General features: G+C 42.4%; 2 pseudogenes; one reads left to right on the forward strand and one right to left on the reverse strand.

Moving 5' to 3' along the window:
- Window positions 1-582: 582 nt before the first annotated feature.
- On the forward strand, window positions 583-699 carry LOC136658026 (5S ribosomal RNA; annotated as a pseudogene).
- Window positions 700-15,474: 14,775 nt separating this feature from the next.
- LOC136658069 (5S ribosomal RNA) lies at window positions 15,475-15,594 on the reverse strand (annotated as a pseudogene).
- Window positions 15,595-16,402: the final 808 nt, after the last annotated feature.

The raw sequence follows: 16,402 nt of genomic DNA on the forward strand, positions 1-16,402 counted from the left end.
TCTAGTTGAAGGTGGAACTATGATGTCATCAAAATATATTATGGAGGAGAAGGGTGAAAAAAATTTTTGCTGAAAAAAATAAACTTTTATATTTTGTAATGCACAATTGCTACCCTGAAAATTTAAATTTTGTCTTCTCCCAGAGACAGAAGAAAAGTGACTCTGGTTAAAGCCGTAATTTTTTCCTACCTGTGATATAAGTGCTCTGGGTCGTTCCCCCCCATTTGTTATCGTTCATAATTTAAAAAAGAATTGTTTGAATTAAATATTAAGCTCTTTGGGTCACCTTTAAAGTTTTGAACCCTCAAATGAAAATTTTAAGTACACTTTCCTGGAGTCTGTACTTTTTTTTTTTTTTAAATCCCTAATACAATTAAACTTAAACAGGAGAATGATAAAAGGCTATTTTCTGCCCTCAGGCTCAAATCTAGTTTGATTAGAAAGGTCTGCACTAGAATTAAAACTAACGTATTTCACCTCCACAAGAGTCTTGTACACTATAAATCTAAGGAGTAAAATCGAGCATACTTCATTATTTTCCTTGTACAAATTAAACACATTTTATGCATAACACACCTTGAGGACAGCAACTGTTACCCTGCACATGCCCAATCGCGTCTGATCTTGGAAGCTAAGCAGGGTCAGGCCTGGTTAGTACTTGGATGGGAGACCGCCTGGGAATACTGGGTGCTGTAGGCTTATACCATAGTCTTTCGAGACTGAAGGTTGCCAACCATGCTGGGGGTGACACTGGCACCCTTTTCATTGGCTCCAACAAGAGGTGAAATGAATATTTGTAATTTGGTGATCCCCCCTCCCCTAGTTTCACCAGTGAAACATTTGAGTGTGACATTTTGATTCAAAATTCAGATTTGTAGTATGACTATAAACATTTTAGCTCTGATTGCCTGTGAATTTTAGCAGTTCAGATTTACCTGTTCCTGGGTGGGTAGTAGCATTTGCATTCCATATTTTTCTGATCTGGATTCCTGGAGTTTGTGAAAGACAACTGCACAGTGTCACTTTTCAGTTCACATGTCAATTTTGTAACATTTCAATCTCTATGCCAGGGCTTTCCAAACCCCAGCCTGGGGGCCGGACATGGGGTTTGGGGAGAGCCCTCCATTCTGTGAGTGTAGCTTACCATTCCGGCCCCATGCCATGTGTATCCGGCCCTGCTCTCTGCCGGGACTCTCTGGGCAGTCACAACCACCTGGATATCCTGTTGCACAGCCTTCTGGTATGCCAGGGAAGAGAAGCAACCACCCCAGAGCATCCTGGTGCCCAGATCCACTGAGAATACATGCAGCAATGTGGTGGGATGGTAAATTCCAGACCAAACAGGGACCGCTTTTTTGACGAACAGTGGTAGCAAGTTTGGCAACCACTGCTCTATGCTATACTTACTAACTGAACAGCCTTCCTCTACTTGTGACTGAGGTTCATAAAGCAGTTAAGAAATAGATAATGCTTCCCCACTTAAGTTCAGACAGTGCTTGTGGGACTGTGTGATCCCACTACATACAGTACCATCAGGTTCTTTGCCTTGCAATATGGATAACAGCTTAATTTTTTCTAAGAATCTCTAGGATTCAACTCCAAAATCTGTTTATAGTGTCAAGTTTTCACCAAGGGATGGGCAAATCCAACATGGTTTGACTCAAGTCGAGTCACAAGTCTTCACCCCCCACAACTCTTGATTCAAAAACGAGTCCTAATGGGAGCATTTTCTGAGTCACCCTGAGCATTTTTGCACTCAAAAAGACTCAAGTCTCAACTCATTCCCTTTAACAGGATCTTGGAGTTGCAGTGGATCACAGGATGTACATGAGTCAGCGGTGTGATGTGGCTGCCAAGAAGGCAAATGCAATTTTAGCCTGCATTAGTAGAACCACAGCTTTTGCGAAAAGTCATGGTTCTGCTTTACTTTTCACTGGTTAAACCTCACCTGGAGTACTGTGTCCAATTCTGGGCACCACACTTTAGGATAGATGCAACCAAACCAACAGGTCTAAGGAAGAGGATCATGGATTTTCAGATCATTTATCCAAACCTTCCATTGGCAGCCAATCCCTCTGGTTACCCAGTAAGCACACACATTCCAGCAGTTTACTCAAAAGGTTTATTAAAGTTATTCCATGTTAGTAAGTAAGAGGAAATCTCTCCACCCTACTTATGGGACTCTCAAAAGAGAGTTCCAAACAGTGAGTGAGATTATATACATTTTAAGGCAGCAGATCTACTTACTACGTGTCTTCAATCTTAGCATATTAATATATTACCAATCACTTTTATTTATTCTAAATTTTAGAAGCATACATTGAAGCAGGCGACTGGCAATTAGTTCATTTTAAATTGTGAAATAGTCCTAATACTTTAGACCACATTACTCTGCTATCATATACCTTTTCAAAAATCAAGGTGTGAAATGATAGGTAATTACGCAGAAGCAGTGGCGTAGCCAGAAGGGATGCAAAGCACTAAGTTTTGCAGGATACCTCACCACAGCAAGCATGTGGTCCCTCCTTTTTGGAGCCATGCCAGGCAGAGGGAGCAAAACGGAGGTGAATCCAGAATGGCACTAAAGCGGAGGAGGCTGCTTGCACACCACGGCGAAGCTCCCTGCAAAACTTACTGCTTTGCACCCCTTCTAACTACACCATTGCTGAGAAGTAAACAGTAATTTTGGAGCCTTAATAGGATGCCAGTTCTTTTCTGAAGAAGGCTTTGCCAATGGTTTCTAATCATCTTTGAAATTTGGTTTAATACGATGGTAATTTTGCAAGTTGTGGCTTTGGGGTTAGTCAACTGGGAATGGGTGTTAATTAAGCACACAGAAGAGAAGTATTAAGAAGATTTTATAGGTTTGAGGAAGCAGCAATTTTTTAAAAAAGTGCTAAATCAATTTGCATATTTTAATAAACCAAGATAATCTGATGCTGCATCTCAGCAAAGTTATGAAACACTTCTGTCATTTTCATGCAATATAGTTATTCCAGGAAACGGTCTGGGGCATGACAAATCCATGTCCAAAAACATGTAATAAGTATGTCAGTATATCTTCTGTGATTTCTGTGGAACCTTGTGCAGTATTGGCAGCAGAAATTATATTCTGAAAAGTTTTAAGTACAGGTGTGCACCACTTAATGACGGGGATATGTTCTCTAATCCTTGTTGTTATGTGGTTAGGTTGTTAAGTGAACATTCAGAAAAATGTTTCAGAAAAAAACAAAAAAGGCACCAGGGGAAAAATGGGAAAAAATGGTTTTGTTTTTTTTAAAATTTTTCTGGGTTTTTTTCCAGGCTTTCACATCTCTATGTTGAGTTCATTTTTTAAACTATGAAAAGTCATCGTAATAATATTCATATTTAACAATATTAATATTGTATTTAAAAGAAATTATCCCCACCCAGTCTTTCATAGACTGGTCTCACAAAAGAAACCTAAAAAAAATTATCTAGAAGAGAAATACAGCAGAGACAAAAAGGCTCCTTTTAAAAGGTAAGACAAGGTTGTCTCTTTCTGTTGATTAGACACCTTTAAAAGAAAGAGACCTAATTACTATGTTACAGATAACAAGTTGAGCTGTTAAATCTTTTCACAGAGTTCTTTATCCTTGATGTCCAAAGTGTGTTCTCTTGACAGGAGGAAATTGACAACTCCATTTACATTCAACATCTCCAAATTACCAGCATGCCACCTGAAAGGACCTTGTGTGCTCCCAAGTCCCCAAACCATTTATTTATATATCCATCTCTCAAGGCTTGTTATCTCACACTCATGTTTACCTCATTCCTTCTTTGTCAATCATTCTGAGATGTGTAGCACTGACTTTGCAATCAGCCTTTTTGTTTGTTTTAAATTTTGCTTCAATAGAGAGGCTATAGCTAAGGTCCGTCGTGTTATTGACCAGGAAAATATGCTCACATTTTTGGTGACCAAGCCACCTTACTAAGGTGCAACAGGTTCAGCAGTGTTTGACAGAGAAGAATACTGAACCAAAAAGCATGTTTGATGTCTAGGAATAAAATGCACACACTTTAACCTGTTACAGTCTGGAACTAATCCTTAGCATTGCTAAGAAGTAGAAAATTATACACTAAATACAACTTATTACCCAATCCAAACTGGCATTTGAGCAGGAGCAGCAGTCCCTGCACCTGCTCCCAGTGTCACAAATGTGCCTAAAGGCCTGTTAACATGGACTTGGCGCAGAGACAGAGCCCCGTACCAGCTCAACCAGGCAGGATCCGACCCCGCACGAACCAATTCAGATAGGTTTGTCTGGGGCTGGTAGCAAGAGGGTGGTTTGAAGGCAGGGAGGGGTGTTTTTGTGTGGGGGAGAGTGGAAAAGGAAAGGATCTGCCCCAGGGATGGGATTGTGTGTGATGACAGGGCCAGGCAAGGGATAACCCCACAAAGTGGTGGCAGTACAACAGTGTTCTGCAGGGCCTAGGAAAGGGGGGTAAAGGGGGTAATTTGTACCCAGGCCCAGGGTCAAAGGGGGGGCCCAGGAGCCAATGGAGGGGGCCCAGAAATTTCCTGGGATCTGACATTTTCCTATCAGACTTGTTGCCCATACGGGATGTTGGGGACACTACCATGACCGGGGATGCTAGGAACACTACTGATGCCACATAGGTGGGTGGACCTGGGCTCCAAAGACTTTTCCAGCTGTGTCTACCCTCCCCTCACCTGCTTCGCCCCTCCCTCCCATTCTGCTCACCCGTCACCACCCTCCCCCGCTCTGTTTCATCTCTCCCCCTTTGTAAAAGGGCCCAAAAGAAACTTTGTATCCCCTGATAAAATTCCTTTCAGAGGCCCTGGTGTTCTGTATATTGTGTGTTGTTGTTCAATAGTTACAAATTGCCTAGCCATTCAGTCACACCAGCAAAATTCGAAACAATCAAATTTTTCAGTATGGCATCCTTGATCTCAGTCTGTCTGAAGTTAATGGAAAGGCTGGTTTTGAGTGGAACTTGGAATGTGAACAAAGATTCCATTGTGTTTAAAATGAGGTAGATTAGTGAACTCTTACATATCTTTTGCTGTCCTTTTCTCTGACTCCATCCATTTCTGTTAACTCCCTTTGAGTGAAATCACCTCTTTTATCTTTCTTCATTAATCCTCTTTGACACTGAGTTGGCAACCTAAGCCATGAGAATCCTAGGTTTACCTCCTGGGAGACCAACTGACATGGTACCGTTGAATCTAGGATTTAATGCTGTAACGAAGATGGGTGTTTTTGATCTCTTAATATACTTTATGCAGTGACCTTTAAATAACATGCTGTCCATCCAGCGTACTGCAAAGTCATCCATGTAAGTCATTCAAGTCCATGTAAGTCATTCAAAAGAGGTTATTTAACTGGTAGCTCTTGTGCATGGGGGCCAAAAAGGGCTTTTTCAGAAAAGGTACTACTGCTAGCTAGTCATCTTGGGGCCCAATCCTATCCAGCTTTCCAGCACTGATGCAGTTGTGCCAGAGGGTGTATGCTGCATCCTGTAGTGGGGGGTGTAGTCATGGCGGCCTCCTCAAAGTAAGGGAACATTTGGTCCTTTACCTTCATTGCAGCTGCATTGGAGCTGGAAAGTTGGATAGGATTGGGTGCTTTGTTTTAAAATCTGCATGAGAAAAAACCACACATCTCACTAAATGCAGGCTTTTTTTTTTTAAAGAAAAAACATTGCCTTCCTTTTTAAGCTGTAGGAGAAGGAGGTTAATGCAACTTGCCCACAACTTACATAAGGGTTATGTTCCAAGCTTGATGTGCAAAGCCGAAATCATCCATAGTCAAAACTACCTAAAATCCAAAAAAAATACCTACTGTTTCTTTAAGAACAAAAATCACAGGACAAAATACTGAATAAGTGGAATGGTGGATTGAGGGCCCAGTTCTATCCAACTTTCTAGCACTGGCAAAACCACAATGCAGCCCTGAGGTAAGGGAACTAATGTTCCCATACCTTGAGGAGGCCTGTGTTACTGCCTCCCCACCACAGGATTGGCACGGCTGCACCAGCATGGGAAAATTGGATAGGGTTGGGCCCTGAGTCTCCTGCACTATTTAAGCCATTTCTGCCCAACGTTGCATATAAGCAACAGGGACCAAATATGTACACCTGTGGGAAAATCTTGTCTCTCCTGACAAAAGATCTTCAGATCCTCTCAGACCCACAGTTTTTGGTGGAAAACAGACTGTCTTCCAGGAGCCCCTGGAGACATGTCTGCTCAGTTGCTGTTGGCTCCTCCTCAAAAAAGGAGGAGGAAAAATTTTGTTCTTTGGGCAAAAATTTTTTCCCTCTGTCGTTTTTCTCTGCCTTTTTTGGGGGGAGGGGGGGAAAGCACATATACTTGAATTTGCACAAGTAAAATGTGCGTAAGATGCGGGCCAGTTGTACTTCATTGATTTATGTGCCTGTTGTGCCAATGCAGAAAATTCTTAGAGCAACTTCTGGTAGAATTATGATCCATCAACAATTCAAATAATTTTTTTTAAAATGTCATCAGCAGCATAAGCACATAAGCAGCATAGCAGTCTTGGTATTAAAATCAACAGAGCTAAATGACCTGGGAAAAGAAAGAGGTTTTTACCCATCATTGAAAAAGTATCAGGTTCAATGCCATATTGTCATGGGCATAGAGTTTAAACAGCTTGCCATGCAATCCTGTGCAAGTCTACTCAGAAGGAAGTTCCCCTGCATTCAGAGGCATACCGCCCATGTGGCAAAATGTAGCTTGTGCCATGGGCGCCAACTGGAGTGTGGGTACAAGAGCATGTGCTCCAATTGCTTCTCTACTTGCAAAGCAATTGGAGTGCATGCCCTCACACTCCAAGTGCAAATGTGCCCTAATGACGTCATGGCATCAAGATATTACACCATTGCCATGGGCGCCCAAAGCTCTCGGGATGCCTCTGCCTGTATTCAATGTGGCCTACTCCTAGGTGTGCTAGGACTGCAGCCTTTGATTATGATGAAATGAGTTTGATTCAGCTCTTGCTTTTGATTCGGCTGCGGCCCTTTTAGCTGTGATTACACAGGCCAAATGTTACACCAATTCCTGGGTATATTTGAGGTTCTCATTCCAAAAATGGCATCCGTTTTGCCCTATCATGTCTAGTTTTGGAGACGCGGCATAGCCCCTTTAGTGTATGGTTCAAGCAGCTTCCTCATAAGGAAGCCTACACCATGACTTCCTCATGAGGAAGCTGCTTGAACCATTCACTAATGAGGCTATACTGTATCTCCAAAACTAGTCATGATAGGGGAATATGGATGCCATTTTTGGAATCGGCACCCCAAATTCATGTCAAACCACCATAAAGTTTGGGAAAAACTTTTCTGATCCTCAGTTTTGTAGGCCTGTGTTATCCCTTGCACCTTAAAGTTTTTCTGCTCATGCGCAAAACAACACCAGAGGGCACTCACTTGCAAAACAGACTTACCTATTCTCTGTACTTTACCATATATCACTGGGATTAAACAATATTTGAGAGTCAAGATGCAGTCAAGATTAGGTATTGAAGATATTCTGGAGAACATGTATTATATAAAATAGAAAATGGTATTTAGTTAGTAAAACCTTTGTCTCTTCAGTTCTTGGTACAAATGAATTGTCATGCTGAACCTCATCCCGGAACCCAGAGGAACAGAGAGGAGCATATCTCTCATAGGAAGCCTCACACCACTTGGTTACCTGGGTAGGTATGGTTGACCTATAAATACCGGGGTTGTGAAAATCTGATCTGTAGATAATTCAGATTACAACAGTGTGAATCTCGCTGAGTGAGATTTCAAAAGCCAGGGCACCACTACTGTATATCAGTCACTTCCTGTCTGGTGTCCAATGGCACTGGAACCCAGAGACAGTCCTCCAGGGGTGTTTTTAACACAGAGACAGGCTTGTGTAGGGCAATAAATGTTTTCCAAATGAAAATGACTGGTTGCTACTCATTTTAAAACATTATTTCCATTGATCAGTGGAAGGCCATTCCATGAAAAGAGTCACTGGAGACAGTCTTTGAAGAAAGGGGTCCAATATCTTGAAACAGGGTAGCAGGCAGATTATTCAGCTCACTATATTAAGAAAATGATTACATGATATGAATAATCCAGGACTCATTCTTTCATAGGGAAGAGAAGAGATTGGCAGAGCATCCCCATAACTGCCAAGGAGTTGGATTGCGCCCTGAAAATTTGTCATTTTGCCCTGGCTTTCTCAAGCCATTGACATGGCCATGTGGTTGCCAGACCTTTTCCTGCCCTGAACTGTGGCAGCTCTAATGGTTTTATGTATGGTTCAATTCCAGGGATTTGCCATAGATGAAATAGATGTAACCCCAGCACCATCTAGTAATTGAATTAGTTATGACTGACAATTCCTAATTAAAGGCAGCCCAGCAAGGACCACTGAAATAATGTACTGGCATCGCTGTAGGTCATCATAAAATGAATTGCTAGAATAATGTGGGAAAGACATGCTGCCAGGCATAAAGTCCCCCCCCCCCCCAACTGCAATACTTGAAGCAGACATTGCTTTGCTCTGGAACCTTGACAGATTTTCATTAAAGAAAACTGGAGCTGGTTGAAATGTTTGGACCTAAGAAGACATTTTCACTTCTGTCAAAATACCACTGACTTGGGAAAACAGATTTTGTTCTCTGAGACAGAGAGAAACGCAGTTAAAGCAAATCAAAAGAACCACTGGTTGTTATACCTTCTTACTGATAGAGTTCAGGAGGCTTAGCTGCAAGTTATCTAATGAACTGCCCATTTACCTTGAGTACTTACTGAGTACTTACTCCTCTGATCTTTACCCTCTGCGTACTTACTCTCAGGTATGTGTGTACTCATTGTTCTCAGAGACAGCATCAGCAAATGCAATGACATTGCACAATGCATGCCAAGATTCAGGCACTTCTGCCTAGATCCTTGTGCTTCTTAGGTGGGATGCTTGTTCTGCCAGCTGTGCCTGGGCTGTTAACCTGTGGTCCTATCCACACTTACCTAGGAGTAAGCCCCATTGACTATAATGGGACTTCTGAGTAGACATGCATAAAATTGGGTTCTTAGGTAATTGGGAAAACTCCAACATGTCCTGGAGTTGCACAAAGCTACACAACATTTTGGTGAGTTCTCACTGGACATCTTACTGGGGGGACTTTTGCCCCAGGGCACAGGGCCGGGAAGGTCCACCACTGGCACCTCCAACATTTCTCTGGCATATTCCCATTGATTTCTTAAATCCCTAATGGTTGTGTACATGTATTCACTCTCCATCTTTAGGCAAAGATCCTTCTATAGCCCAGATGATCCTGTTTGCAATCAATGGTTACGAGAAGATAAAAGCTTAATTCCTATGACTGTAAATGCAACAAAAATGCAGTAGAAATTCCAACACTTTCAGACAGAATTGTTGCTGAGAATAAAAACAAAAACAAAAACATTTGTCCAATATACCTGGCTGATCTCAAAAGGGGCAGATGTTGACAGGCATTTGTCAAAACTACGACTCTAAAATGGAGCAGTTTTTTTGTCTCAGAAACTTAGATTTATTACAGCAATACATCAGTTTACTGAAAAGAATCAAATCAAACCATGCCCTCAAAGGAGAGATATAGCAGATTGTGTGAGCGGAGGATGCTTTGCTTGGGCTGCTATGTATAATTTTTGGTGGCACAATCATGGCCGGAACATGTGCATCTGGGAAAACAATGTAGGCTTTGGCAAGCTGTCATCATCATGGCCGGTAGAAATCAGCACATGAAAATAACAGGCATTGCTTTTCCATTTCCACAAAATATATAGACGGCATATGAGGAGAAAAGGGAGTATTATAATTTGCAGGTAAAAGTGGAAATGGCTTGGAAAGAAGCACCTCTAGAGCTATACCTCCATTTTTATCAAGGCTACCTGCTTTTCCTCTCTATACTCTTGCAATCTACACTTGAAAAGATTCAAATGCCACCAAGTACAATTTTGCAGAGGCCAGTGACCTTCCGTTTTGTCATTTGATGCATTACTTGGTACAGTAAATTTGCTTGGAAAACTGTCAGATGCCTGTCAAATTACTATAATGCTGTTAATAATTTGTTAGGGCCTGATCTAACCGAATCCATGCACACTGGATCATCTCCAGTCTACATGCAGTAATCAGCATGCAACTTTCCCTGGGGCTTTCCCTGGGGCTGATCCTTCTTTAGCGACCACTCCCACATGTAAGTCCCAACCTCATTTAGCAACAGTACGAACAAAGCTTGCATTTGCTTATTGAACAGAGGTGGCTTGACTTTTCTGTTACAAGCTCTGAGTTAAAGCAACCAAATTCATGCAGGAGAACAATGTCTGAAGAACAGTTTATTCTCTTGCATAGATTTCAGACCCCAAAGCTTAATTTCTTTTCTTTTTTCCTTTTCAGAAGGGTTTCAATTTCTACCATTCCTACCTGTCACCTTTAATACTTTTCTTAGAGTCGGCCTCTGGTATGTTCATTGTAAGTTAGGCAAACTGCTGCTTTGTTTTGTTTTTAAAAATACATTCAAAGGGAATATTAAGTCTACAGTTCAGACGCTCACCTATAACCCCGTAAAACTAGGTTAGATTCTTTGAACAAGGTGACCAATGGTGTGTGCTAGAGCCAGTGCCGATGAACCAACCAAACTTGGATATAGTGACGATTACCTTAACCCAGCTTGCAATGCCCCAATGACCATTCCCTTTGCAATCACACAGAATGCAGGTCAGTTGGTTATGGGAAATAATGGCCTGTTGACATGTCAAGCTGGCTGGTTATTGCAATCTTACACTTATTTCTTAAAAGTAGAAAGAAGGAACTTTTTCACTCTCCTCCCCCCCCCCCAGCAACATTCAAATTGGAGTTCAAGAAACTGTGGCACAACACGGGCAGCCTAATCCTAACCCACTCTGGAACAGGGAGGCCAACTAGCCTGCCCAGTATCCAGTGCAGGGTTGGGGCTGCCTGCAGCTCAGCCTGGGGCAAGATTCATTCCCCTTACTCTGGGTAATGCAGCAGCAGCCCCAATGGGTTTACTCGGATCCGCGCCACCCAAAACGTTTCAGGCCGCCCATTGCCCGCCCTCCCCCTCCCCTGGAATGTTCCCGTTCCACTCTCCTCCCACCCGTCACAAACCACTTCACCTACCTAACTTGGCTGGCATGGACTAACTTGGCTAACTTACCGGCTCTGCAGAGTAAGTGCTTTAAGAAACTTTTGTGACACCTTCAGGCCAGCACAGGGGATTTGTGCCAGACCAAGGGCCAGTTAGGATTGAGCCCTAAATCTAATAGGGGACATTGAAAAAACAGAATATACAGTATATTTGAATCCTAGTGTAGGTATATGTTTAGTGTCGTAAAGGTATATGTTTCTTTCATGTACAGATCTAGTGCAGGTATTCATTCAGTGTAGATGTAGGTACACATTAGTGTAGTGTATATGTGTAGGTACAGGTAGGTAGTGTATATGTGTAGGTGCACTACAGTTCTAGGTATATTTTTTTCTTTTCAATGAGCGTAGATTAGTAGGGCATGAAGACTAATGGCTTCAGACAAAGGCGTGTTTGAAGAAAGATTGTACGGTATGATTGTACTGTAGTATCATATAATTTTTCCCCCCCACTCAACACAAAATTGAACTAGTCTTCTTCCCCTGCCCCCCCCCCCCGGCATCATGGAGGAAGGTGTTCCATATTGAGGCGTAAAAAATGAAAACATCTACCCCATTTTCAACTTTTTCATTTTGCCTGAAGAGAGAAACCATCAGAAAAAGCAGTGACACTTTCTGCTTGCCTGGAAGGCCCTGATGAGTGACACAGTCAAGAACTAAACACTGATTTTTAAATATGCTTTAACGAGCACAGTGACCGTAAAGGCTAGGCTGTAATTAGATGCCTCCCTTAGGTGCAACCCAAGATGATGATATGCCATTCAGGTGAAACTGTGTGCTAGGATGTTGACTTGCACTTGAACAGCTATATCACAAGGATTATTACAGAGAATGAGATTTTTTTTAAAAATGAATTTTAACAGAAATAATGTTATAGTCCTATAAGTCCATATATGGGAGCTTGTGGTGAAGGGGAAAAGGGGGAAAATTTACAAGGTATAAAAGCTCACCCCGAGTGGCTTGAGGGCTCTTGTGCACGAGCTGGATAAAGTGATGAGATAACTGCATTGCTGGTGTCGTCTATGTACCCCGATGAACAATAAACCTGGGGTGACCCCCTTGATGTCAGCCTAGGGGGAGAGCTTCACATAATTGTTTTAAGCCCTCCAGACAAGACTCCCCTTGCCAACCAACTGCTTGATCCATGATCAGATAGCAATACTCTTCCATAAACCCTTGTCCACAGCTAAAATTAGACCTAAAGAGCGCCTGGCCCCCATTTGTTGCTTACCTTTTAATCCTCCCCTTGCCATCTCCCTCCCCATTGTTTTGATGTTCTTGCCATTATCTTGGTCTGTTGTTTCATTTTGCCGACACAAGATGTTGGATCTTGACCCAAAGGTCTCATTTTTGCTTGTGCTGCTCTGTGATGTGCCATGTGTTGGAAGAGTGATAGCATATGAGTGCACCTAGTGCATAAAGGCAGCTAGTGCGTTAATGTTGACCTCCACCAATACTGAGTTTGTTGTGTGTTTAAAGGCTTCTTCTACTGTTATTAGTCATCTTATTTGACATCTTTTCCTGTTTTGTTGTCTCTGCCTATGGGCAGCGATGGGTGCAATTCTTTATTTGTCCCAGTAAAGCTCTTTACAAAAGCAAAGTTTGCTGTGGGCAGGACTGCTAACAGTGAACAGCTCTCTGTTAACGGGTTATGGGCCAGGCCCAGGCCCGGTACAAGGTGCAAAGCAAAGGGCAAAGGACAAGGAAAACTGTGAGAAACTGTGGCCAAGCAGAAATGAAAGGATATGCCCAAGAATCCACAGAAGGTAAATGGCTGCCAGCATTTCAGAGACCAAGTTTGCAATAGCAACAGTGAATGTTTTCAGCTATGGATGTTTGAAGTGGAAATGTGCTTTTCCAAAGAAGATCTCCAGGATGTGTTAAACAGAGACAGACGGGCTGATAACCTTGCAGAATGGAACAGAAAGAACAGTCAGGCAGAAGCAACCATAACCTTGCTACTGGAAGATCAACAGCTCGCTCATGTGAGAAAGGAAGCAGCAGAGAAAGGGATGTGGAATGCTTTCCGGAAAGTGCCTGAAGTGTCAGGCCTTACCAGCAAACTGCTCTTGCTACGAAAGCCGTCAGGGTGAGACTTTGAAAAAGGGCAGGAGGTGCAGAAGCATGTAAAAGTATGTTTCATTACACAACTTTCAAGAATGTTCCCACAGATGTGGCACTGGGCAGTTCAGGACTAGGCAAACCAGTACTTCTCTCTGTCCCTAACAAGCTTTGTCTGCAGTGGTGTAGCTGGACGGGGGTGCAAAACTTACAGGGAGCCTCACCGCAGCATGCAAGCAGCCCCTCCCCTTCCGAGTCAGGCGTACACCTCCATTTTGCTCCCCACACCCAGAATGGCTCCAAAAGGGAGGGGCCACTTGCACACTGCAGTGAGGCTCCCTGCAAAACTTAGTGCTTTGACCCCCTCTAGCTATGCCACTGTTTGTATGTACAACGTTTTCACTGTATATGTACAAAAAGATCAGGCCTGTTCAAATGACTGTAGATGCAATCTGATATACTTCCTTTCAGTTACCAAATTCTGCTGTTCCGTGTGAAATAAGATATGCTACTCCCCCACCCCACCCTGTATGATAAACATGTCTGGGCAAAAAGGGATTTTTCTTTCTCCACCTGGGGAAAAAAATCTTATGAAAAACAAGATAACAGTCCCTGTTATTTGCATTTATTTTCTTATTGCTGAAGTAATCTGAATGTTTAATAGGAAATAGTTAATGTTATCTTTTTATCTGTCTGCTGCACTGCTCATAATATAGGCAAAACCAAACAGAAAAATAAGTTCCAAATGTATACCTGTGAAATTCAAAATTCCACAGGAGCCCATGATGATTCCCCCACCATATCATTCATTGAAATTTAGAAACTAACACCCCAATCTTAATATAAGCTTTGACAATTACAAGCTTTGTCAATTCCTTATTTATGATGGTGCTGATTGCCATAAATCAGTCAGTGCCTGTCTCAAAAGGTGCTCTGAGAACACGTGACTTAGCACACTGTCGGGAATGTCCTACCTCTCGTGTAAGATCTTACACCTAGTGTCCACATTGAGCACCTTCCCACCTGCGTCATCGTGTCTCCCGCTGATCACCAGAGCAGGTAAGTCATCAAGAGAGGTGGGAAGAGTGGAAGGAGAGCAGAACAGAGGTGGGGAGGGGCGAAATGGGGCAGGGATCAGGGGCAAAATGGAGCAGATCAGGTCTTGGGAGGGGGTAGGATCAGTGAAGTTAGCCCTCCCAATACCCTAAGCTCCTTCCAGAGTCTGATCCTGCAGTCCGGATCAGAGTCCGGTCAATATGAACCTACACCAGTAAAATAGCTGTTATAGGTCTGAATATACCCCACACCAAGAGGCTTACTTCTTACTTAATTATGATTGTTAATGTATGATTGTTCTCTTACCTTGAGGAGGACTCCTGGACTGCCCCACCACTACAGAATGCAGACAACACCATTTTGGCACTGCTGCATGACAGATGGCAGAGGGGATAGGATTGGGCCATAAGCACAGGAGAAACTCTGAGTAAATTCAATCATTGGGGTTTTACATCAAGGGACTAGTTGAGAGCATCATTCAGCAGTTTTAAGCTTTTTCTCTTTGCTAGAGATGCCTTTACTTGACTGTCTCGAGTCATTCTGTCCAGGAATCTTTCAGAGATATTTTTTTCCTTGATGGGTATAATTGATCTTCTGAAACTTTTAGACTGCACTAACCTTCCTCTTCATTTTGGAACTGATAATCAATAACTCATTTCAGTCCTATTCAAACTGGCTTTTAATGAATAGACAATTTTCTGCAGAAAAAAAATTCTACTAAAATAATATGAAGTTATTTTCATTTTCTTTTACACTGACATCTGAGATCCATGAATCCATGTATCCATGATACAGAGCTCTCCATGTATCCATAATTTAACTATATTATCTTGTTCCTACATTATATCAGATAATTTAGATTTCTCATTGACACATCTGTGAAACCGCTTAATCGCTAGACAAAGCACATATAATTTCTACAATCTCTCTGGGTTGTTTAAATTTAAAAACATGGTTTCTGCTTACTTGTGATTGACCTGCCTTTGAGGGTTTAAATTCTAAAGTGATTGGGAGCAACTGACATTTAAATGGCATGGTATCCCCTCAGTCCTACAGGAGACCTGAGTGAAGGCTGAAAGTGCATTTTGCTTCTTCTTATTCTGAAACAAAGAGGGAATGAGGGACAGTGCTAGGGTTGGCAACCTTCAGTCTCGAAAGACTATGGTATAAGCCTACAGCACCCGGTATTCCCAGGCGGTCTCCCATCCAAGTACTAACCAGGCCTGACCCTGCTTAGCTTCCAAGATCAGATGAAATTGGGCACATGCAGGGTAACAGTTGCTGCATACAGTGATTTTTGTGGAAAGAGTATGTTGTGTACTACTTCTTTAAAATGCAATGCCAGAAGGCGTCAGGTTGAGACAGGCTATGTGAGGAAGTGAAGGACACCATTTTACTTTTCCATCAAAGGTCTGTGTGAGTGGTTGGGGCCCCAATCTACGCTTCTCCTCCCTCACTGATGCAGCTGAGCCAAGAAGGCTAGTGCTGTATCCAGTAGGGAGCCACGTCATGATGGGATAGGGAAGTAAGGCAAAATTTTATTTACCCTACTCTGCTATGCCATGGCCTCCTATGAGTCTACTTGGACCTGCACCTGTAAGACCACATGGGAAGAATGGGATATTGGTGGTGACGTTGCTGATTATACCTGCTCCCTGTCCACTCCCAACACACCTCCTGGAGCCCTCCATCCCCACAGAGTTCCACCTATCCCCTGCCCCATTCCCAAGATGTGGGGACATTCAAAATGATGATTACGACCCACTTCTGGTTTCTGATCATTATTTTGAGTCATGAAAAGAATATACTCCCCAAATTTCATGTTTCTAGGTCCAGGTTTGGGCTGGCTGGTTGATGAGTCAGTCAGGACATTTGTTTTGTGTGTGTGTGTATATATATATATATATATATATATATATATATATATATATATATATATATACACACACACACACACACAAACACACACACACACATTTGTATTCCAGCTTTTCCTCTCGTGTAAGGGAGATGTTCAAGGTGGCTCACAACATTGTTTTACGTATTTCTTTCTTAGAAGAAGTCTAGTATGTGTGGCTGTTCTCACATAACTAATAG

Source organism: Tiliqua scincoides, chromosome 7 (genome assembly GCF_035046505.1).
Source record: "Tiliqua scincoides isolate rTilSci1 chromosome 7, rTilSci1.hap2, whole genome shotgun sequence".
Taxonomy (NCBI): domain Eukaryota; kingdom Metazoa; phylum Chordata; class Lepidosauria; order Squamata; family Scincidae; genus Tiliqua; species Tiliqua scincoides.